Source organism: Mus caroli, chromosome 8 (genome assembly GCF_900094665.2).
Source record: "Mus caroli chromosome 8, CAROLI_EIJ_v1.1, whole genome shotgun sequence".
Taxonomy (NCBI): domain Eukaryota; kingdom Metazoa; phylum Chordata; class Mammalia; order Rodentia; family Muridae; genus Mus; species Mus caroli.
In genome coordinates, this window is record NC_034577.1 from 13,073,284 (window position 1) to 13,096,902 (window position 23,619).

General features: G+C 39.7%; 1 protein-coding gene across 1 annotated transcript in view; it reads right to left on the minus strand.

Annotated features, from left to right (window-relative positions):
• The window catches only part of Csmd1 (CUB and Sushi multiple domains 1), a 1,596,626-nt gene that overhangs the window by 844,476 nt on the left and 728,531 nt on the right, over positions 1 to 23,619 (minus strand). The window lies entirely within an intron of this gene.

Here is a 23,619-nt window from a genome sequence, read left to right on the forward strand (position 1 = left end):
GTTATGCATTTGGATTCTACTTTTTTAGAATTATTTTTACCTTTTTATTGTTTACCCTCCATAATCATGTTGGGTTCAGTATCTTCTTTTTAGACTATTTTCATGGCCATCTCCTCATATTTGTAGGGATGATGGGAACTGTCAATGTCAGTGTGAGAAGTGAGCTGGCTCACATCAGTGAAGATCTAACTTCACGGTGATGCTAGGGATGTCCTTATGAGCCAAGCATCCTTGCACTGAAGCAGATCCTGGCCTGTCCTCATTTNTTTTATTGACATCTCTTACACATATTCCTACATAAAGGTATATGTAATCATTAAGCTTGGAAGGCTAGAGGGTTCCATGTAATATAAATTGTTATCAATCTCTTATATTTGATCCACTTTATATACAGATGTGCTGGGGTCTTCTTCAGTGACAATCTATTTTTGTTTGTTTTTATTGAAAAGTCCCAATTCATGCATAAATTGTTTTAATCGAATTACTTCCCATTTTCTTTTCTATTTCTCCACCAACTTTTTAACAGTTTCATGGGTTCTCTTAATTAATTAATTAATATACTGAGTCTACTTTGTGTTATCTGTATGCATGCAGGTGTGGAACCACCACCTGGACAATGACTTTCATAGAACCCAAAGCATAACCTTAGCTTTCTTCCTCTGACCAGAGAGCAAGAGTGATAGTCAGTAGTGTGGGATGGAATTAACACCAACTTTTTGTGTAAAAGATAAAATGTCANGCTCCTTATTCTGTGTCACCTTTGGCCCATTTCTCAAGTCTCTGGGCCTGTCAATTCCTGAACATTTAGAGGTTCCTTCAGAACAAAGCTGTGTTGTTCTCAAATAATTCAACCATTGGCCTCTTCTGCTCTCTGGCTTCTCAATCTATTGTCTGTAAGGTAATCTTTCTTAGCCTTTAAAATCATGTTTGTTCCTCTCCTCTTCACTTTATTTGTATCCTATTTATATAGCTGTTACACAACTATTGTGGTCATTGATTATAACACCAGTGGCATTTAGGAGTAGTTAAGTACACACCAGAGTGTCTTATACATTAACTTAAAGCAGGGTTCCTATTTTTCTAAGTTATACTCACTTTCTTTTACTATACTTANTTATCACCACACTTATAATAATTTTATGAATGACATATGTAGCCATCTGCTAAAGAACACGAGTCATCTTATCACTGTGTTCATAGTCTGTAGTAGGAGGAACAATGGACAGTGAATAAGTTAATTTCTTAGATTTTCTGAGCCTGTCTTTTGATGATAAGCACCTCTACCAGCTGTAAAATTGTGTCCCTGATCTTGCTTGTTGTGGGCTTCTGAAATTTTCTCCAGAATTGTAGGCATACTTCCCAGAAGCCTGTTTTCTGAAAGGTGAGAAGAGAGCTAATTAAAATTCTGTTAGCATGATAGGCTTCCCGGAAGCTGGCCATGGATGGGCCATCAAAACACTCCATATAAGGTAAGACACATAACAGTGTATGTGGATTTTCATGGCTGGAAGATGGCAGGGGTTTGATCATTGAGGCTCTGTATCTGTACAGAGCTTTGTGAGCCTTGATGTCTGATCCTGTGATAATGTCTTATGCCCAGAGCAGGAACTCTGAACTATTATTTAGCTTTCTATACAACAATCTGGTCACCCTAGCAAGTCTTCTTTCAGCAAAAGATTTCAGCACCTCACTCTCATCTATCCTCAAGGTTATGTTTATATTCAAGGATACTTGGAGAAATAGAATTCATGCTATGTAGCTCTTACACTAAACCTTCTTTTAATGTAAAATTGTTTCTCTCCTTTTCAACTGTAGGAATCATTTTTTCTCTTATATTAATAGTTTTCATCAGTGATCAAAGCCCAAATGATCATCATTACACTTAAAGAATTTCTGCTTTCTAATTGGTTGTCTAGGTAAATAAAATTGAAGATGTCAGGTGAGACAGATATCAGTCTTCATTCAAAGACTCTCTCTTATAAAAACAAAGCAGAATCAGTCTCACAATGTGGTTGTTAAAGAGAATAAATTATTATACAATTAAGGCAATTTCCATCAGAACCCCTTCTTTGGGCCATGAAAAAAAAAAGAGGGAAGAAAAATATAACAGGCTTTTAAAAGACAGGCTGATGATCTCCCAAATTGCTGTGGCCTTGTANATAGCATCTATGTTGCCCTTTATATATGTGCCTGCAACTTGTCCTGAGATCTTTTAGAGGCAGCAGTAGCCTTTCCCACAGGTATGACTACAAGATTATGAGTCAGGACTTAGACTTCCATCTAAGTCTATCCAAAGTCAATGTTTTTTCTTTAATGGTAAAATCAGATTGCACAAATCACTGAGGAGACTATAAATGACCTTCAATGTGTTTTGTGNAAAATAAATCTGGCCTGTGTCTGAAAATGATGTTTATCCATAGCAACTATAACTATTTAAGGAGGCAAAATGCTATTGATTCATTTTTACTTCAGCTGGAATATGACTAACATATTACACATTATTATGTATTCCTTCATTTCTGGACATAATTTTACAATGCAAACATAACAATAAGTAAGAACCTTTGTCCTGCAGTGTACAGAGAACATAACCTACCATTCATTATAGTAATGGTTAAGGTATTCATTCCAAATCAAATAGATATTTCATTTTAACAAGACATACAATCATGTTGAGAATTCCAGACAGNTATGAACCTTCCTGATCCATCTGCTGTCATGTTTAAGAAAAAGCTATTATCAGNGATAGTACTGATAGACTCAAAGATTCAGACCAAGAGGAAACAAGTGTGCATGAGTGAAGAGACAACTGGTCTTTCTGAGGTTAATGCAAAAGTATATGAAAAATGGGAAAACAAGGGGCAGAGATGCTGGAAAATTACATCTTATTTATGAAATATTGATAATGTACAAAAAGCTATTATAATATTTTTATATTTTGATGTTTCATAACACAGAAAATGTAATTTTATCATAGTAATACCCATTTTCCATAATCCCTCCCAGAATTACCCCATACTTACCTACTTCCAACTTTATGTCACACAGACACACAAACACACACACACACATACACACACACACACATACACACACACATACACACACATGTGTATATATACTAACAATAGTAGCAAATGTCTTTGACAAAAATATTTACTTAAAGACTTAAGTAAGACTAAGAAGAAGGAAATGACAAAAACATAGGGTTGATGGAGTAGGGGGGAGAGAGTCAATCTTAAAGGAAATGGATCATGATGTTACGTATAATCATAATCAAACACATTGTAGGAAATTCTCAAATAATAAATAAAATTGTAAGTGGAAATAGAATAAATAGTTGTTTGTGAAGCAACAGTATTAGGCATGTGAACTTGATAAGCACTTCATGGAACTCAATGAAATAACATGTCAGAGCATGTTGGTGTTTACCTCCCTGGATGCTACACAGAAGCACCTGATTCCACCAATGGAGGCATCAGCCCCATTCTAAGTCCTCTCAGTACACCAAGCTGTTACTGAAGCACTCATTACATGCTATACGTGTAAAGTAAAACCTTGTGGCAAGTCCTGTGCTCAGGAAATAAACAAGAAAGTGCAGGGATGATATGGTGAGGGATTGTTCTTCCATTATATATCAACTACAGTATTGAAACGTTTTTGTGGCATGGACAATTTTTTGTCATTTGGGAGGATTATTACCTGTATAATCAGTATTATACAGAGCAGCAGTTAAGTTTTATTTTTTTNNAAAAAAATCTTAAAACATAATGATTCTACAGAATGAAATCTAAATCTTTCATTTTTATTCTGGGCATGGAACCATTGACAAGAACCTTAAATTTTTAGAACTTCATATCCTTATCAATAGAAGAGAAGAATGCAGTTGGCACACTTTTAATCACTACAATGAGATTTGCTGTTGATAAGGATTGCCTACTACTGTGACAATTAAGAGTACTATTTGAATGACTGTTACTATGCCTGTTGAATGACTGTTAAGAATGCCAAGTTTGTCCTGAGGTCCACTCAACACACAGGCTTCCTCTGTGGCACCATCTCCACAAAGTCTTGAAGTCTCACCAACCTAGGCTGCTTAAAAAATGTAGTGCTTATGTTTTCTTATTAACAAAGAGAATAATGTGTACATAAACATTTTCGTTCATTGAATCGATCTATTGATAAAAGTAGATTGTAATTATGATCATTAAGATGGNTCTTATCATTATAAATTTTTATGTGTACAGAACACGAGAATGCCCTTTATGATTTAATGAATTCACAAGCTGCTAATACTGTTATAACATTCACTGGTGCTGTACAAAATGGAAACCGAGTCACTTTTCACAGGCTGAATTCCAGACCCTTAAAATGCACTTTCTGAAAAATCTAATCACCCTTAGGTTCAGATGTGACTGTCTTTGAGGACAAGATCTTTTAAAAACTGATCCTCAGACCTGGCTTTGATCCAATATAACTGATGTTCCTATAAATCCTAATGCGGACACCAACATGCCTAAGTCCCAAGACAAAAAAACACAGAAGAGAAACCCGAAGAAAACAGCATGTGGAGAAGGAAAGGTGGACATGTTCACCTAGAATGGAATGAGCAGGGGTGACTGGGACTAGACAGAATCCTGGCAGTCAGTCAGACAGAGAAAGGCACCTCAGACAAACAACGAAGATGGAAACTTCAGCCTTTTCATCTTCCTGACCCGAGAAAGGGTTAGTGGTATCACACCTTTTCTCACTTTATTCTCTCACTGTCAGTGCCCCCTCCTGGCTGTCCAGTTCAATTGGTCAGGTATGTTCAAGGACTGGTCCAAACTATCACCTCAAGCTGTGGACTGACAGCTTCCTNTCCTTAATCTAGATTGCCCAATCCAATACCAGGGAAGGGAGACTGGTTGATCCATCCATAAACATGTTGANCTGAAGCTGTTGGCTTCCACAGCAAACCAACCCAAAATTAGAAGGGGATCCTTCTATGCCACCAAAACAGCTTACAAGATTCAAACCCACCAAGAGGACATGGGTTTAGGGTTTCTCTGTTGTTCCCAGAATCCTTCTATGTGCTTTGCTCTGTGTGCCTGTGTTTGTGTGTGCATATATGTGCTTATGCATATGTGTGTACATTTGTGTAAATCTATGTGTATGTACATATGAGATTGTACATGTATGTATGCACACATGTGCATATGTTTGTACATGTACTGTCTTCATTGTGAACCTGTGTCTACTAATAAACGTATGTGCACACATGTGTATCTGTCAATGTNTGTGCACTTGTATTTGCTTGTGCGTGTGTGTCTATATGTTCTCATGTNTGTGTTTGTCCATGTGTGTTGAGTTGTGTGCTTGTGCATATGTATGGATGGATGTGTGCATGTACAAAGTATATGCTAGCATGTGCTTGCATAGTTATATATAATGTGTATGCTTGTGCCCACATGTATGTTTTCATGTGCTTGTGCACATTTGTGTGCATAGATGTTCATATGTGGGCTTATNCATGTGTGAAAGCTTCTTTGCCTGAAATAAAATATGCTACTTGCTACTACTTTTTGTGTCTGAATATTTTCTATACCTTTAAATCTTAAGTTTAATTAAAGGTTTAAATGATATTATGAACCCTGTCAACACTTCTAGATATCTAGATGAAAAAAAGTGCACTTCACATAATCCTGAATTTTGGATAAGGCCTGAAAAACATCCAACAATATTATAGAGACTAGAAACATATTCCATACAAGGGAGTGAGTTTGAATTATTAATATGTTCATGAATAAACATAATAAGTTTGGAGATTGTTTTGGTGATAAGGAAAAAGAACACTCAAATAATTTAAATTTGTATCTCATTAGAGAAGACAAAATCATACCTTACAAGCCATTACTGAAACTATAAATGTTTACAGAATGAAGAGAAGCAGAATATGCTGGGCAGCCACTATATCTTATGAATGTACACACAATATCGTATGGCCAAGAGGAGCTCAGCACAACCGGTCGTGTACACATTTAAAAGACGAGTTCCTTCCCCAAATGAGTCTGTAATAAGAACTTTAAAATCCATCTTCCTTCCTTACATCAGTCTTCTGTGTTCTTTTGAATCCTGCATGGTGAAGCCATAGTTATCGTCATCATGGATTCAATACAGTTTTTAAGACTTCTTTTCTGAAACCCCAAACAGAATCACCAATGGCCATACACAGACACAGGGAACATGGACAGGACTCAGCAAATGGACAAAACTCTCCAAATTTAAAAAAAAAAAAAAAAGCATCTCAGGAAGAAAGATTTTAACAACGTAATTTTTTTAGAAAATATATAATATACACACAAAAGCTGTGTATGAAAAATTCTGTCAGTGTTGAAAGATGAGCAATTGAACAGACCTTATGATATATAATTTGAAAACATGCACAAATATACTGATGGCTCTCCCCCTCTAGGTTTTGTCAGTGGCTTGAACTGTTAGCAGAAACATCACACTCATCACTGTGGAGGAAAGAGTCCATATTATGACTAGGCAGTCACACAAATAGCATTGCTGGATACCCAGTTCCCAGTGCCTTTGTATGAATACTATATTCACTGCATGATATCACAGCAGCACAATATTGTGCACTGGTACCATTCTACAACTGTAAACAGGAGATCAAATGAATTGGAAAATGAACAAATAAAATTACTTAATTTACAATAATTGGGAAGATGTTAATTCTAAAGGTGAATAAGGATAAATACATTTCCTCAAACATCTAAGGCAGTACTGTCTAGTTGTTAGCATACTCACAACAGGTCCAGGGACTGTTAACCCTCTGCAGAGGAGCTTATGTACCCATCCCTCTGACGTCAATTAGAAGGAGTGCTTATAATTGTCCAGGATGATGACTGTTGCTCTGTAGTACTCAAGGTATAAAATGGGGTAAAGGACTCACTAAACCAAAGCTATGAGTAAAGAGGCCCCAAGTGTGGATATTACTTTTGTAGTGGAGATACAACATGGGGAGATTTCTGCCAAGCATTAGATAAAAATGTGGATCTGTAGCCATACTCACAGTACAGTTGCAAATCAAGGAGACATGGTACTTTGTTGACTTAGGCAACCTGTGTGGTCACACTATGCGGCCCTTTGGCTTTTCAACTTGTGATGCTATACCTGTTACATGTCCATTATTATGAAGGAGATTTGAAAATGTGGAAGAAAAAAAAATTCAGCTATGACAGGTTCCATAATAGGTTACATCATCTCTTCTGCTTTCTAGAATTAGCCTAATCTTGTCTAGGTAGCNACATCTTTAATTATTCCTTAGTGATGCCTCCCTTCTGGCTAGCTGAGAGAAGATATTTGGTTTAATTTTGATGATAATAAGGCATGCTAATGAGGGACTAACCTTTGCAACCTATTCAGACTAGCTGCAAGGAGAGTGGTCTGTTCTTGTGCTAAAGAGATGGATGCAGGAAGAACTGGGTAAAAAAAAAATCCAAAGTAATTCATTGTGTTTGCAGGTAAAATTAAATATTTTAAAATAGGGGGTTGTAACAAAGGTAATTATCAGGAAAGGATGGGGAGATTTTTTCCATTATAAAATTTTATGGTACTGATTTTCATGCTTCATTCTAATTAGTTTGTATTTGAAGGCTTCAGAATGGATACTATGAAATTAATTAGAATATAGGAAATAAAAATGAATAGAGATCAATGACAGCAAATCAAATTTACACAAGTCATCTCAATTTATTTATCTTGATGATAAACTAGTTTGTTATAGACTGTGAGAATATTGCTCACACAAATAAATACACTGGATTATTTTTATATATGTTAAAAAACATTATTTCCTATATTTCCCAAGGATGATTTAGGATTTGCAATAACTTCAACCTTTTTATTGTGTCAAAACCATTTAATTTTATACCTTAATGTATGTCATGTATTATGTATTGTGTTTTCAGAGATGTGTCTGATAGGAATGTAGCTCAGACTGCCTTGCTATGAACCAAATGGGACAAATGTGTTTAGAAGAGATTTGCTGAAAGAATCCCAACACACACACACACACACACACACACACACACACACACACCATCCTTATGACAGTACCCAGCATTCTCATGATAACTAAAGTGTGAAACAATGTTCTAATCTCTGGCTTGGATTTTGTCTGTTGATTTTCAGTGCTGGGATCTGAGTCTTCCAAATGCATCTGCTAATAGAGTGAAATTATAGCAATAATATTATGATGCATACCTGGCTAAACCATTGTATGCAAATATACAAAATCTAAAGAGAGATACCTTTAGGACACTAATCATTATTTCATCTAAGAAAGAATTCCCCAGGATCAGATTTCAACCTTTAGAAACGAAGTTAGAAAACTCTCCAAAGTTGGCTCTTTACAATATTCTTTATCCTTTTCCAATCCAAAACTTAGATGTAATAACCTCCACCTTTTCTTTTATTTCAATTGTCCAGTACAACAGGAAAAGATATCAACCAACTATGCACTATGATGCCTTAAATCTCCCTAGATCTTTGTTCCTGAGACATGCCCTATAGACAGGGAAGGTGTTAATCCTTATGGATTAACAGTTATTTCACAGAAAGAAATCCATCAAGCCTTCCCTTCTATAGAACTGTACTATGTGCTTCTGAATGGTTGTTGTTGATATTCTTCCCTGCCATGGTTCACAGCACTGCAGTGGGCTGATTCATGAGGGGACCACACAGCTGAGCAAGAATAGACCACACAGTGGGATGTCAAATGCTGAGCGGCCAAAGAAGTAAGGACATTTTCAGAGCATAAACAGTGGCATGAGTATGACACTGAGTACTGCTGTGATGTGAGTCCCCAGTCTACACCCTCCCAGCACATGCATTGCAGAATGGATAAATGATCCAAGGCTCTCAGATACGAGAATAGGAGGACATTCTAGAAGGAATAGAGATTATAGGCCTGTCCATAGAAGATTCCTAGGGTAGGAAGGAGGACAGCTAAGAAGTGTCTCACTATAAGAGGAGATAAGAATCACAAGTTACAAAGAGCATGAGGTCTCAGAGAGACAGAGAACCAGAGATCAGGGTTCAACGTCTGCAATTATGAAGGTGTAATGTTTGGAGTAAAAAACATATCAGGTGTGTAGCAGCAGAGAAGAGAAGCCAACCATCACACCTTGTCCAGGAGTCTACCATCTGCTGGGATATCTTGATTGGATTAATAGTTTCATTTTCATTCACAACCTTTCTTTGACCAAAACTGGGAATCAAACTCAGGTCTTCTGTAGGTCCATAACTTAACCACTGATCTACTTTCTAGTCCCCCAATTATGCAATTATTCCTATTCTTGAATGCACCTGCTTGCTTCTCTCTCTCTCTCTCTCTCTCTCTCTCTCTCTCTCTCTCTCTCTCTCTCTCTCTCTCTCTCTCTGTGTGTGTGTGTGTGTGTGTGTGTGTGTGTGTGTGTGTGTGTGTGTGTGTGTGTGTGTGTGTGTGACTGTGTGTGTGTGTTTGTGTTTCTGTATATTTCTCTTTTCTTTTTTGTTACTAGATATCTTTATGTATCCCTTGCTGGCCTGGAACTTGTTATATAGATCAGGCTGCCTTCAAACTCACAGGGTATAGAAGAACATTGGGGAAAAAAAGCAAAAACATAAACCAACAAAACAAAACAAAAAACCCACAACCAACAACAGAAACCAGTAAATTACTGAAAACATGACAAAACAAATACACAGAAAGAGAAGCCTGTGATGCAACTTTTATCATCCTGAAGTCAATCATATTGTCCTAGAAGAGAACNAGGTAAAGGAACAAGGCTGCCAGACACTGTAGTTAACTAAATGTTAGAGCAAAGAGCTGAAGCTCTTTGCTGAGTATATGTGCAGTCTCCCATGGCCTCTGATCCCAGTAGTAAACACTGTTTAGAAGTGACTGTGCCTTACCCAGTGCAGACAGATGACCTTGGAGAAGGGAACCTCTGCACACTGAGTGTTCCATTCCCATGATGCATTTGTATAGTAGTGTAAGACTTTAATTCACACTAGCTGAAGGAAGAAGGAGGAAAGTAGGGAACAGGGAGAGTAGAAACTATCAGGCTATCAGGAAAGAAGCAAAAAGTAGAAGGAGAGAAAGCATGAATAAGGATAGAATCCTGGAACAAGACATGACCAGAGTCAAGACTGCTTCTATACTCCCAGAGAGACACCAAAGTCTCTTAGTCAGGGTTTCTATTCCTGCACAAACATCATGACCAAGAAGAAAGTTGGGGAGGAAAGGGTTTATTTAGCTTACACATCCAAACCACTGTATATCACTAAATGAAGTCAGGACTGGAACTCAAGCAGGCCAGGAAGCAGGAGNTGATGCAGAGGCCATGAGTGGATGTTTCTTACTGGCTTTCTTCCCCTGGCTTCCTCAGCTTTCTTTCTTATAGAACCCAAGTCTACCAGCCCAGAGATGGTACCACCCACAAGGGGCCCTCCCATCTTGATCACTAATTGAGAAAATGCCCCACAGTTGGATCTCATGGAGGCACTTCCCCAACTGAACTCCTTTTTCTGTGATAACTCCATCCTGTGTCAAGTTGACACACAAAACCAGCCAGTACACTAAAGCGAGATGGGAAAACTCTGTTTGAAGACCAGTGACCCCCTCCCTTCTAGCTGGGTGCTTTCTTCCTCCTCCCAGCCAGTCCTTGGTGAGCCTCACTAATGGGTTCTTCTTCCATCTCTATCTAGGGGTCATGTGGGGCTGGCTAGAGAACCTCACAGATGGCTGAAGGTGTGGACTCTAGAATAAGAGCTTGGGGTAGGCAGTGGGAAGCAAAAGAAAGGACTTATGTCTCAGAAAATAGGAAAGAACCATGCGTGATTTTGAAAAGAAAAGACAAAAATCTACATGGAGTCCCTCATAAAGATGATCCTTTCACCCACTTAGGACTCATATATATCCATAATCTGTATCTGTAATTTGTAATGAGAATATCCTCAGCAGTTTTAAAAACTTGCTGTTTCCACATTTCATAGTCCCCTCTGTCCCACTTCCTACCATGTCACTCTAGTGTGACACAATGTGTCGCTCACAACTTCAGTAGTTATTTCTAGAATGGACATCTAATCAAACAATACTGTGAAATGTCACAGATAAATGGCAGAGGATAAGGAGGCCTGCTCTTTTCTGAAGGGAAACAGAAAGGGGGTGGACCTAGGAGGAGGGGAGGTAGGACATGCTATGTGTGGATGGAGAATAAACTGTCTTCCAGATGTATTGTATGAGAGAAGATCTATTTTCAATTTAAAAAAAATATAGAGTAATTCCAGAATGCACAAGGAGTGAGCANTTCAGTCCCAAATATGACATTTAGGAGGGAAATGGGATTATGCTCCTATAAATGTGGATGTCTATAAGGCCATACATACCAAGAACACTCAGAAGCTAATGAGTGATTTGCCTAAATGATGGAAACACAAAAGTGCCACTGGATTACATGCTTGACCCTCAGAGTGTAAAATGTGCTTTTGTACAGGATGTGTCCTGCGCTCCTGGTAATAAGTCTGTACATCTCTGTCAGCATCCTTGATGGAGACATGGAGCACTTNCCAATTCTCTACAAATGTACAGTATGAGCAATTCCCTAAGAAGACAGGTTGGGATTATTCCTCAAACATTTTTAAAATGTACTTTGAGATATTTGTTTATTTGTTTGTTTCACCCTCAAAACTCAAACCTTCACCAGAAATTGTGTACTAGATAAGACATGTTTGATGGTCTTCCAATTAAAACCAGATACAGTGATCTGCTTCACACTAAGGAGTAAGATGCACTGTATGGACTCTGCTTTGAAATGCTTAACTGAAGACCGAATGAAACATTTCCTGCAGTGAAAACCACTCAGTTCTGATCAGACATAAATGGAGACAACACCCTGAGAGNTTTTTAATGTGTGACATTTGGGATGTTACTTAACACAGCAGTATGGTGTAAAAACCCATAAACAAATAAGGACCTTGTGATTTAACCTCTGTGGAAATTTTTACAATGAATAAGAATCAGTCCAATATGGAGCATTCTTAAAAGACCAAAGTAATGTTTTTATCCAATTCCAACTCAATTACACAGAAAATGAACACATGGAAGTGAGGTTAGCTGTACAAAAACCTTATCTATCAGCAGGGAAGACAAAGGTAAAAGTCACCTTTTCATGGCTATTGAAGTACCAGGAAGCCACTCTGCCTGGCAATGGACTGACTGATATCCATCTATAGTATGATAACCCTATGATCCCCTAGTCAGGTATAGACACAAGAAAAAAGGTCTGGTGTGAATAACAGCAGTGCCTCAAGATAGCACCAAGTAGTATTTCTCACAATTACCCANGTTACACTGCTTCCCTGATGGATGTCAGTACACGTTTGCTGCAAAGCAGTGCTCTTAGCTCCTACAGAACCTTCTCTGTTCACCTTGCTATTTTAATGCATGGTCACCCTGCTCACCTGCTGGTGTATCAGGAGACACACTCTTCCTTAGGTCAATATATCTGTCCACTACCAGGACACAACTGTTTCCCTCTCATTGCTTTGAGATGGAAAGGCCTATTATTTACTAAATTTGCACTCAGTGTAAACACAGCTGTTATACACGACTTTCAAGTCTAGCAACATTTTGAGATGGTGAAATTACATTTTTTTTTTACTATAAGGTGGAGAATTGTGCTTTCCAAATAGCTTGGCAGCACTGGCTACGCTATAAGAAGTGGGAGAGAGCACTGACTGATATCAGCTGTTGCTCTTTTGCATTTAATTGGACATTTGAGGTGGCAGCCATTCCCAGTGGTCAGTCCTGCTGTGCTGTGAGATTACAGCAAATGTGCCTATTGCCTGATTAATGCAAAGAGTTGCTTAGGCAAGGCTTTGTGCTTTTCATAAAACACCTAACTCAGGAGAATGAGTTATTTTTAAATTGCTGTGCCATTCCTAATATCATTTTCTAATATGATCAGNGGCCGATGAAGTATCAAAGGTAAGGGGGAAAATGATTGTGAGGTCGTGTGCTGAAGTAATTTCATCATGTACAGAAGTAACTCTGGATGCTTAAACATTTGTGAAGTGATTGAAGAAAGGGTTTCAAATCAGGGGCTGGTGTCAAATTCCAACTCAATTACACAGAAAATGAACACACGGAAGTGAGGTTTGCTGTACAAAATCCTTATCTGTCAGCAGGGAAGACAAAGGAAAAAGTTACCTTGCCATGGCGATTGAAGCACCAGGGAGCCGCTGTGCCTGGCATGGACTTACTGATATCCATCTATGAGGATGGCTCTCCATTTCTCACTTGTGCTTTGTGCACACTGGATCACAGGAGCAGCCCTCTCTCTAGAACTCTAGGATGTTCATTGCTAATCCTCCGTAGTCGCTTTGTGCACATAGGGAAGCTTTTATCTCTCCTGACTACCGATGACCTCAGTCAGGCAGAGGAGATCTGGTTGAAATTCAGACTGCTTATGGTAAAGACGCTTTCTTACAGAAAAGGCTGGACATGTGGCTTATAGTGATAGCTGGTTAGAATGAAGGAAAAACAAGACATTCTATTTAAGTGAAATACTATCCTGAACATTCTGGGTGTTCTCTGGAAGCGGCCATGGGAGTCTGTCCTCACAACTAGCTGCACCAAATAAAACAACACGAACAACAAACAAAAAACCTGACTGCTTTCATTTCATTATTATATCTATTTCTCTATAGTTTTTAAAAGTTGTGCATGCCTATAACCCAAGTCTTCTATTTAGCCAATAAAACTCAAGTTCGGAGTAAGGTTTGCATTGCCAAAAGTGGTCCAGAAGTGCCTCTGTTAGTCACATTAATCCAGATCTCATGCTGAATGTTAATTGTCTTTTGAGCAGTGTTTATAGGTGGTGGCTTAAATGACTAGATTGTCCCTGAGTTATATTAGAAGGCAGAAAGACGATTTGAGCCAAAGGTAATGGACATTTGCACCTAAACAGCATTTGCTTGACATGAATTCTATTGCACACATCAATTCATAGTGATTTTGACTTCATGAAAAATGACGTGCATGAGATCAGAACCCTATCATGGGAAGGGCTGGTAATGTCCTCCCCAAAGCTGAAGAGATACTGACAATTGTTGGCTGTTAAGAAAGAGGAAGAGTCAGTTTTCTTCAGTGACCAGTCNATAAGAGGCTACTCATGGTCCCATGGAGCTCCAACACACACACACACACAAGGGCATTAAGTGGGCTCAAGTGAGTCTTTGAGGGCACAGGACTGTTAGGGAGAAACAGGGTGGTAAGGATAGGGTTGAAGTTGATCAAAATACATAATATGCATGCACGGAATCCCCAACCATGAAAACGGGAGATTCTGTGCTGCTGTCTGATACCTGCAGGGGGCGTTGGCNTCATTACGAATCCCACTCAGACCTTCTGCTCCCTGCTCCACCCCCATTCCTGAGTGGTACACAGCAAGATCCTGGTCAGAAGTCTGCACAGCAACACTGAACTCTCAGACTCTAGGGCTGTCAGAAACAGAGTTTCCTTCATGANTCTTAGACTTTGGCTCAGAGATGGTTCCCTCTTGAATTGCTGGTTTGCTTTGCCTGGCTTCAGTGACTCATGGCCAACCATGGTTTGTAAACAGTTAATATTTGCATGAACTAACTCTTTAAGACAGAGACTATGACTATCTTCAAATAGATTTCACTATACCAAAATGTTGTAACTGAGGTGCTTTACTGTTAGTTATTGTTCTCTATCTCTTGCCGCCATCTACTTTATAAATCATACTTTTGCAAGGGTAACTGTAGGAATACAGGCATATATAGATGTCACTGGTAAGATAAATTGTCTACAGTGTGCTCTGGGGCCTTGATATGCATCTCACATGTAGAAAGACTGTATTTTGCTGTAATGCTAAGCTTTGTATTGGCTTTTATTTAAACTTGTATCTGTTCATGGCTGTGCTTTAAAGATGCCCCAGCACAACATTCCCTTTGAGACTCTTGGACCACTCTGAGCTGGATTCCAGAGTCAAGTATATTCAGATATAACAAGCTTAGAGTCTGAACTTTTACAGTGTGTGTGTGTGTGTGTGTGTGTGTGTGTGTGTGTGTGTGTGTGTGTTGGAGCTTAGGTCCTTTTGTCTCATTGTTTTTAAGTGCTTGCTGGGGTCCTTGCAGTGCTTAGGGATGTTGGGTAAGTGGTCAAGCTAAAGATTTTGGATAGTTAATGATGTGAGGATTGCTGGGTAAGTGGCCAGTTAGAATAGTTCTCAGACCACAATCTTGTCAAAGTTGTGTTTTCTCAAAGCATGTCAGGGATTTATTGGACTAAGAGTGAATCAGACTAGACACAGCACTTGTGCCACCCTGGTGAGAGGATGGGTCAGGACACTACCTTAGGACAAACAGTGGTAAGTTCTTTACTAGTTCCTTCCTCAACAATTCTGCATATGTATCTAACATATTCTAGTTGCACTCATCCAGGATTCCTTTTTCTCTCAGATTATCCATCTATCTCTATGTTAGAAACACTTGAACATGTTTTAGAAGTAGAAAACTTTAAGTACATTCATAAAATTAAGTCAAACGACATAGCAGCTTAGGTATGTGTTCTGATCCATCCACAGTGAGTAAAATACCATGATATATCATTCTCTTGGATTCCTGATAGCCTAAAGTTGTTAGTGCACAGCTTTCATTAGCCTGGTCAGACATGAAGAATGACATAACTGGGATGCCTTGGCTATGGGTGTAGGCTTATGATAGTGGTATTAGGTGGNCATTCCAAAGATTATATCCGTAAGTCTTTATTGCAAAATACAGAAAGATTTATGCCACATGTCTAAGTTCTTCAGACTGAAGGCTGAATGGTTCACTGGCTTCTGCGATACTGTTATATAGCTGAAGACACAGAACTAGTATTCAAAGAACCTTACCTGGGATGTTGCTTAAGGGGATCTAGAGATGGTGGTCCTGACGTGATTTAAGCCATTCCTTAGAGTACCTCTGTGGGTACCACTTAGACTAGTTCTCTACAATCCAAGGCATGTCGTTATTCCTTCCCTCAGTACTTTTATTTGACAACTTCCTAATACATATTATGAATTCTAGTCATTTTCAGAGTGAGAAAGTCCCAAATTACCTACAATAGTTACTTAAAGCACCTTCAGCCTCACTCACGCCCACCTCACCCTGCCAGTCTCACTTCGAATCAAGGTTTACTTTTCTTCTCTTCTCCCCTAACCCTTCTTGCATCTGCCCAGGTTTTCCCAGGATCCAGTGTTGGAAAGGACCCCATATCTTCCTCACTTGGCCCTATCAGGTTCCCATTTCTGATCTCTCCCAGGCATTTGCAGGCAATCTAACAGACACAGGAAATAGAGCATAGATGCAGAGAGTCCTCCAGTGGCTCCTTCAAACTCTCTATCAAGTTCTCAGAGAGCCTTTGGAGGATGCCCAAGATGCTCATCCACCTCCTCTGCCCTGTTTGTCGGGATGTGCTCTGCATTTCTCACTGCAGTGCCTTCCCTTCAGGGCCCTCTCTCAAATCTGCTGTCCTTCCGTCCAGCAATGCAGTTACCATTTTTTCTTCTGGAAAACCCCCTGCCTTACTNCTGTGTTTCTCCTCATTGCAGTGTATTCCTGTGATCTGTGTCTTCCCTTTGGAGGTTTACTAACCCTTCATAAGCTTATTTCTGAAGAGTAATCATGCTGGTTACAGCTGGATTTGGATTTGTTGACTTTCTGTTGCTATGGTGAAACACGAAGAACAGTTCAACTTATAGGAGGAAGAGTTTATTTGGGCTTCTGGTTCCAAAGGGATGAGAGTCCATGAAGGCACCACAACAATTAGCAGGCCTGACAACATAATAGCAGGGGCAGAAAGTTGAGCAATCATGCTTTGAACTAAAATAATGGTTCCGATGCAGAGAGAACAAATCGAAAGTAGGGAAGACATTTTACTCTCCAAGTAACACCCCTAGTAATGCCAGGGCCACTGTCTCCTAAGCCTTCATAAACATTGCCACCACCTAGAGACCAAGAGTTCAAATGTCTTAGCATATAAAGGGTATTTTCATTTGAACCACTATGATAGCCAATACAGTGTACTTAATTTAGTCTGCTCAATGGAAAGCAGTGGGCGATGGCTCACTGCAGGAGCTCTTCAGCATGGTTTAGTGCCAACACTGTCAGCATATGGATGGACACCTTTATGCTCACACCTGGGGATGGGTTTACAATGTGCGATCCTGGCAGGTAGGAGAGCTTTGCTTTCAAAATCAGGCATATACACAATTATCATAGTTCTGCTGGCCTATGCATGAGATGCCCATACTTATTACACACCTGCATGCTGTATACATGCCTGTACTCCAGATCACGGTGACTCTGGAAGCACATACCTACTCAGAAAGTGAGAACTCATGAGAGTTATGGTAAAGCTATGCAGTGAAGTTGATCTTAAATCCCATACTCTGTCATCCTTTCCAGGACCATTCTGGCCCTTCATGTTTTGATATACATACATACATATACACATACATACAGACAGACAGACAGACAGACACACACACACACACACACACACCACACCACACACATGCATTTATATGAAAATATCAGGAGGTAGTGGGATTTTCTGTAAAGAAAATGATAAGCATGTTTAAGGTGCTTTGATGTGGCCTGGGTGATTCCCACAAGCTACATGAAAAGGTCACTCCCCCTAGCCTATTGGAAAAGCTGGAGAAACCTCATAAACTGGCTGGTTCAACCCCCACACACATGCCTTCACAGTAGGGCCTGAGAATAGCAGGGTCACTCTACTGGGGTTCCAAGGCTTANTTAGGGCCCCTTCTCAGGATGTCTTTACACAGTNATCACTTGATCTTACAATGAAGGTGGTAGCACTACCATGGGGTACCATCTGACCTCACTGCCACAAACAGGCAGAGTCTGTGACACAGGAAGCAGACATGTGGTATGCATTCTTTATTAAGATGTAATTCATCAATTGTGAATTTTAATATATTGCTGCACTGCATTATAAGTTACATTGGAGTCTAGTTCAGTGGCAAAGTGCTTTTTGGTAAACATTAAGTCTTGGGTTTGATCCCAATCAAAATAAGTACATAAATGAAAATAAATGAATAAATAGTATAACTATACGTGATGTTAGCTTTTCCTCTTCTTTAACTAAAGTGTAATGNTAAGCCTTTAGGACTTGACTGAGAGCTACAAAGCCATCAATGCAGTTTAGATTCTCATTTTGGCAGTTTGATTTAATAATGATCATATATACATTGGATGAAATCTTCAAAAGGAAAACAAAGCTTCAGATATACTTGAAATGGCTACACCTTCAGGAAACTTTACACAAAATATCTGAGCTATTTTAAGACTAGCAAAATAGTTCTTAAACTCTGCTAAATCCGAATCAAAATCCAAATTAGATTTATGTCCTAAGGGAAGTGAGAGACTGCTGCTTTTGGATCTTGAGTTGTCCCAACTCTGTGCCCGGAGAGCTTGGGGCAAAGAGATCTCCTGTGAAAGTAGAGGCAAGTTTCAGTGGTAAATAGTATGCACAGAAATAGTTTCTACTTTGTGGACAACAGGAGGGCCCTGAGCAGGGAGCCTTGGTTTGCTACTTAAGGGAGTGAAGATTGAACATTAGTCATTAATATGTCCCTCTAATTGACCCACACTGTTTATAAATTAAAAGCACAATGACTGTTTTATAAGATGACCTAGGTGTACTGTCATGATCAGTAGCCAACCTTTTAGTGTTTCTGATAAACTGTAAACAATGGAAAATTCTGAGGTATGACATCAAGCTCCACACCCAGGGAGCAAAGTCAGAAAGGCTTGTGGATTAAGACAGCATGCTCTCTATGNTATAATGTAACTTGTAAAGAAGTTAAGGTAAATTAAGTTAACCCATGCATTCATTTTGAGGGCATCCTAGGGAAAAAGCTATGGATGTGCTGTAGGGAGAGCAAGCCACATACCTGTGCATTTGCCTTCAGTGGCCAGTCAGTCTCCTTGAGGCCTGTGTCTGGTTTTATTTCTCCCCACCAAATGCCTACTATGGCCTTTGGTCCCTCTGGTAAGGCTCTAGAAGACTAAGTATTACAGTTCCCTGGCAGAATGACTAGATAAATCTGTATTCAGAGATTTGCAGCAGAATCTTCCAAATTCCTCTCTGCCTGGCTCCGTTAGGAAATGAGGAATATGGGCTTTCTCTTTGCATTGTAGCCTTTTGTACCATGGACAATTATGGAGCCTTTTTGCCAGAGGTTATACCTAAACTAAGAGAAGCACAGAGACTGTCCACAAGTCAGAATCTCTCAATTTTCCCCTAGCTGAAGAACATGTACCTTGTGTGCCGTTAAAAGAAATAACAAAAGAAGTGACATTAGCCCCAATTCCAACCTTTTCTTGATTGTTTGTTGTTTGAGGGTAAAATGGTTGAATGGTAAACCTTCCCCTAGTCCACCTAAGTAGATCCAGTATGTGGATTAAGGAGAATCTGCCAAGTACAGTGTCTCTTATCTATTTGGCCAGCACTTGGAGGGTTGAGGCAGAATGCTTGTGGCAAGTTTGAAGTTATAGTGTGTCCCAGGCCAGCCTGAGCTACAGTGTGAACCTTCTTTATTTCAACAAAAGATGACATATTTTCAGGGTTACCCATGTGGGAGCTGGGTGGAAGCANGGAGACATAGAAGAGCCAGACACATATAGCTGCTACATAGTGAAAACCCTCTGCTCTAAGAACTGGCTTGTAGGTTAAATAAACACATTCTTTAATGTTTTGACCTTAATCAGACTGTGACATTTCCAAAGTTCCAGGAAAGTTTTCTGAGCTTGAACTTTCTTCAGGTGTTATTGTGCAACAAGAATGGAAGAGAAAACAAGTTCTACAGAAAATAACCCCAAATTATCCAAGCCACTGGCAAAGGCTGTGTGAGATGCCTTATATACAGATGGGGACACTCATCCTCAGTGACAAACATCACAGGGGTACATTCATCTGTGTGAGAAGGATTCACAAAAGGTCCTTCCAACTACCATAACACCGTATGTGAAACCTACCATGTTCAGCTAAATACATTTTAAACCTTCGCCTTGTTTGGATCTTATCATTGAAGCTTCAATTATCCTAGTCTGATCNTTATAAATTAACTGTAATTCAGTGGTTAGTTGCCTGCCACTAGGAAAAATATTATTAAAGATAAAAGATAAGGATGGGAATGTTTGAGACATTTACTGCAGCAATTACATGGTGAACTCTTTACACCCAGTTTTCTGAATACCTTGACCCAGAACACAATTACCTAGAAGACCTCAAGACCTCAATGAATCCCAACACAGCCTTATGGGAGACCATGGTATTCAACCTTTGAAATGCAGTTCTGCTGTATCATTAAATCATACTGAGGGTTGAGATGTGGGTGTGGAAAGGGCAAGTCTCCTTCCCTGCATATATGGTCTTTGGCCTCACTTAGTATTGTCTAGACTCTGTGAGTCTATTTTTATTGTTAACACTGTATAGGTCAATCTAATCTCACTGAGCTCTTTCAATGTACAGTTAAATTGGTAGNGAAAGTTAAAAATCCATGACTTTATTTCTCAGTCGAATCCTAGTATTCCATTTCTTCCATAAGTATTTACTTCCTGAATGGAAAGATCATCTGATTTTACTGATGTGCATCCATAAGAAAAGCAGCTGTTTTTCCATGTTTCAGGCAGGCTAAGGACCAGGAGTCAGTGTGGCTTCTTAGGAACTGACTCTCTTGGTTCTGTCCAAATACAGCAGAATGGACATTTAAGTATTAATACTTCTTGCTATTCTGAGCTTTCTGGGCAGCCATTTTCAGACAATNCACATGTTTACCTTGGCTCTGTATTACACTCTGTTTTAGACTTCTGTCTTTGAAGGGGACTTTGCTGATAAGCAGAGTAATACTTGGTAGGCATATAAAAGGATTCATAGAAAAAGGTTAGCAATGATGAGGTACAAGTGCTCAGGAGGCAGACCTGAAACTAAGAGAGTTTCTAGGTGTTTGGGTCATAAGACACCTACATGCTTTCCTGCTTATCCCTCCCTAAAGCAACTTTTGAAAATGAATATTTAGCAGAGGCATATAGACCTATAAACAAGGATGTTCATTATCTGTCAGATCCTTTAAAGTATTTATATATATGGTCCCCAGTATGACCAACTGGGGACCAAGTGTGCAAACATGTAAGTCTGGGGGAGATATTTTAAATTACAATCACAGCAGATAGATTGTGGCATCTACAGGAGGGTTCCTGAAAATAATTCTACATGGGCATAAGGTAAAGTGTACCCTCCTTACCCTTATCCTCAGAGGTGTGTGTGTGTGTGTGTGCGCGTGAGTGTGTGTGTGTGAGAGAGAGAGAGATAGACAGAGACAGAGAGACAGAGACAGAGAGACACAGAGAGAGCGACAGAGAGAGAGAGACAAAGAGAGAGAGACAGACAGAGAAAATGCCCAGTCCATCCAACATCTGTCCCACTCCCTTAAGTATTTCAGTGACAGCTTTCGATATTGAATATCAACTCACCATGGTAGACTTTATCATACAGAGATGATAAATAAATCAGGAAAAATAGTGGGGACAGAGCCAGGAATCCACCAACTGAGGGTGAGCTCCATAATTTCACCACGATCACTCGAGATTTCCAAGAATCCAGGGACATAACCTCAGAGCCAACATAGAAACTGGGAGAACTGGGTGGACATCGTGGCAAACTTTAGAACAAAGTGCTTCTCACTGCATGTTCTCCCAAAGCTGACAGGGTAGAGCAGTGTGCTGTTTGTTAACTTGTGGGTTTAATACACTGCACAAAGGCAAAAACATTTAGTGAGTGAGTGTGGGATTGCCACTTCAAAGAGTACAAAGCACAAGTAGGTCTTCAGCAGGGGCCACATTTAGGGGGAAGTTCAAAAACAAATGTAGACTAGAGCTGGGTGGAAAAAAATGTGTCACATGGTTTCCAAGGTTTTAAGAAGCTATGCAGGATCTAAGNTGACATAAGGCCTGGTCTGCAGAAGCCATTTCTTTCTGTGAGTCTGTCTGTCCATCTTTAGTAATGCTCAATCAAGCTGATATGGGCTGTGCTTATAAGAGGTAAAAGGCATCTGGCCATGATGGGGTATTTCAATGAAGGTGACATCAGTGCATGTGTAGGATATGAAATCCCTCCAAAGTACAAACCGGAAAGGGCATGGAGGTGAGCAAGGGGCCATGATTAGATGACAAGTGTCTGAGTGACAGCTAGTCATGTCTAGTATTAGAGGCCCAAATATGAAACCTTCAAACTTCANTGTATGCATTAAGAGTGATGTGGTCACTGGGAAATGAAGCCCCATGCTGGTGGGAGCCCTGGAAAGACAGAAATAGGAGTCTTGCTCTCTCTTCTCAGGGCTCATAGATGCCCTTCCTTGGATACCACAGAGATGCATTGAGAATCCTGCAAGCTCAGTGGTTTGCCCATCACTGATTCTTCTGCTGCATGTCAAGCAAAGGGTGACACCTGGTCACACTACTGCATGGAGCTAAGCCTGGGCTGTGGATCTGACCGTCCAGGTCAGTTCTGGGACCTTAGGGCACATATGGCTCTCTGGATTACATAGATGGTATGCCACTGCCTGGGATTCTCCTCTACAGACTCCATTGTTTAGATTCTTTAATCCAATCTCATCGCTTGTTTGGTTCTGGCAGGGACATGTTTAGTAAATGAAAGTCTGTATTGTTTCTTTTTCAAATTAATAAAGGGAGGATGCCAGTTTTACATACAAAAATAAATGATGAAAAATTGATTAAAGTTGAATTTTATAATGAATGTCCTTATCTTTGTAATATCTGACATTTTGCAGATAACATTAAAATCTGACTTTTTTTTTCCACTCTTGGCTAGATAATTTGATTTAACACAGTAACAATAACAGGAAGGATTTTAAAGCAAATTTCTAATCAAGAGTGTTCTACTTCATCAAATTGCAACAAAAAGTTGCCTTTCTGTCAGCTTTGTTGATGAGTATCCAGCTCTTTTTACCCAACTGTGCATAATGAGAATGCACAGGCCACTGAGTCAATAGAGTCCTTTAAAGGAAACAAACACAGGAAGTAATCCTGTTCTGTACCCACTCTGTTACCTCATCTGCCCAGGTCAGCTGCAGTGGCTTCTGAGGACGCCTGGCCTCCACGCTCCAGCATTTATTCAAAGGTTCTGCTGACTGTCATCTAGGAAGCCCATCAGAGTCCAGAACCCAGTGGCCCAATTCCTCAGATGAGCTCTGGAGATTCCAGAATGATCAGGCTGGCTGAGGTTTATCAGAGCATGGTGATCACCTGACCCTGACTTACAGACTCCCTGTGGCTTGCACAACCCTGAGATATGGAAAGCTTTGGGGACAGGAGATGCTTTGTATTGTCCCAGATCCCCTTAAGTATCTTTGCTCTGAAATGACAGCAAAAGCTGCTCTCACCAGCATTTGTTTCCATTACAGTTAGTGTTGGGAGGGTGTGGAAAATGCTTTCTTGTCCCAATGAAGCCTGAAGGCTTTGCAGGGG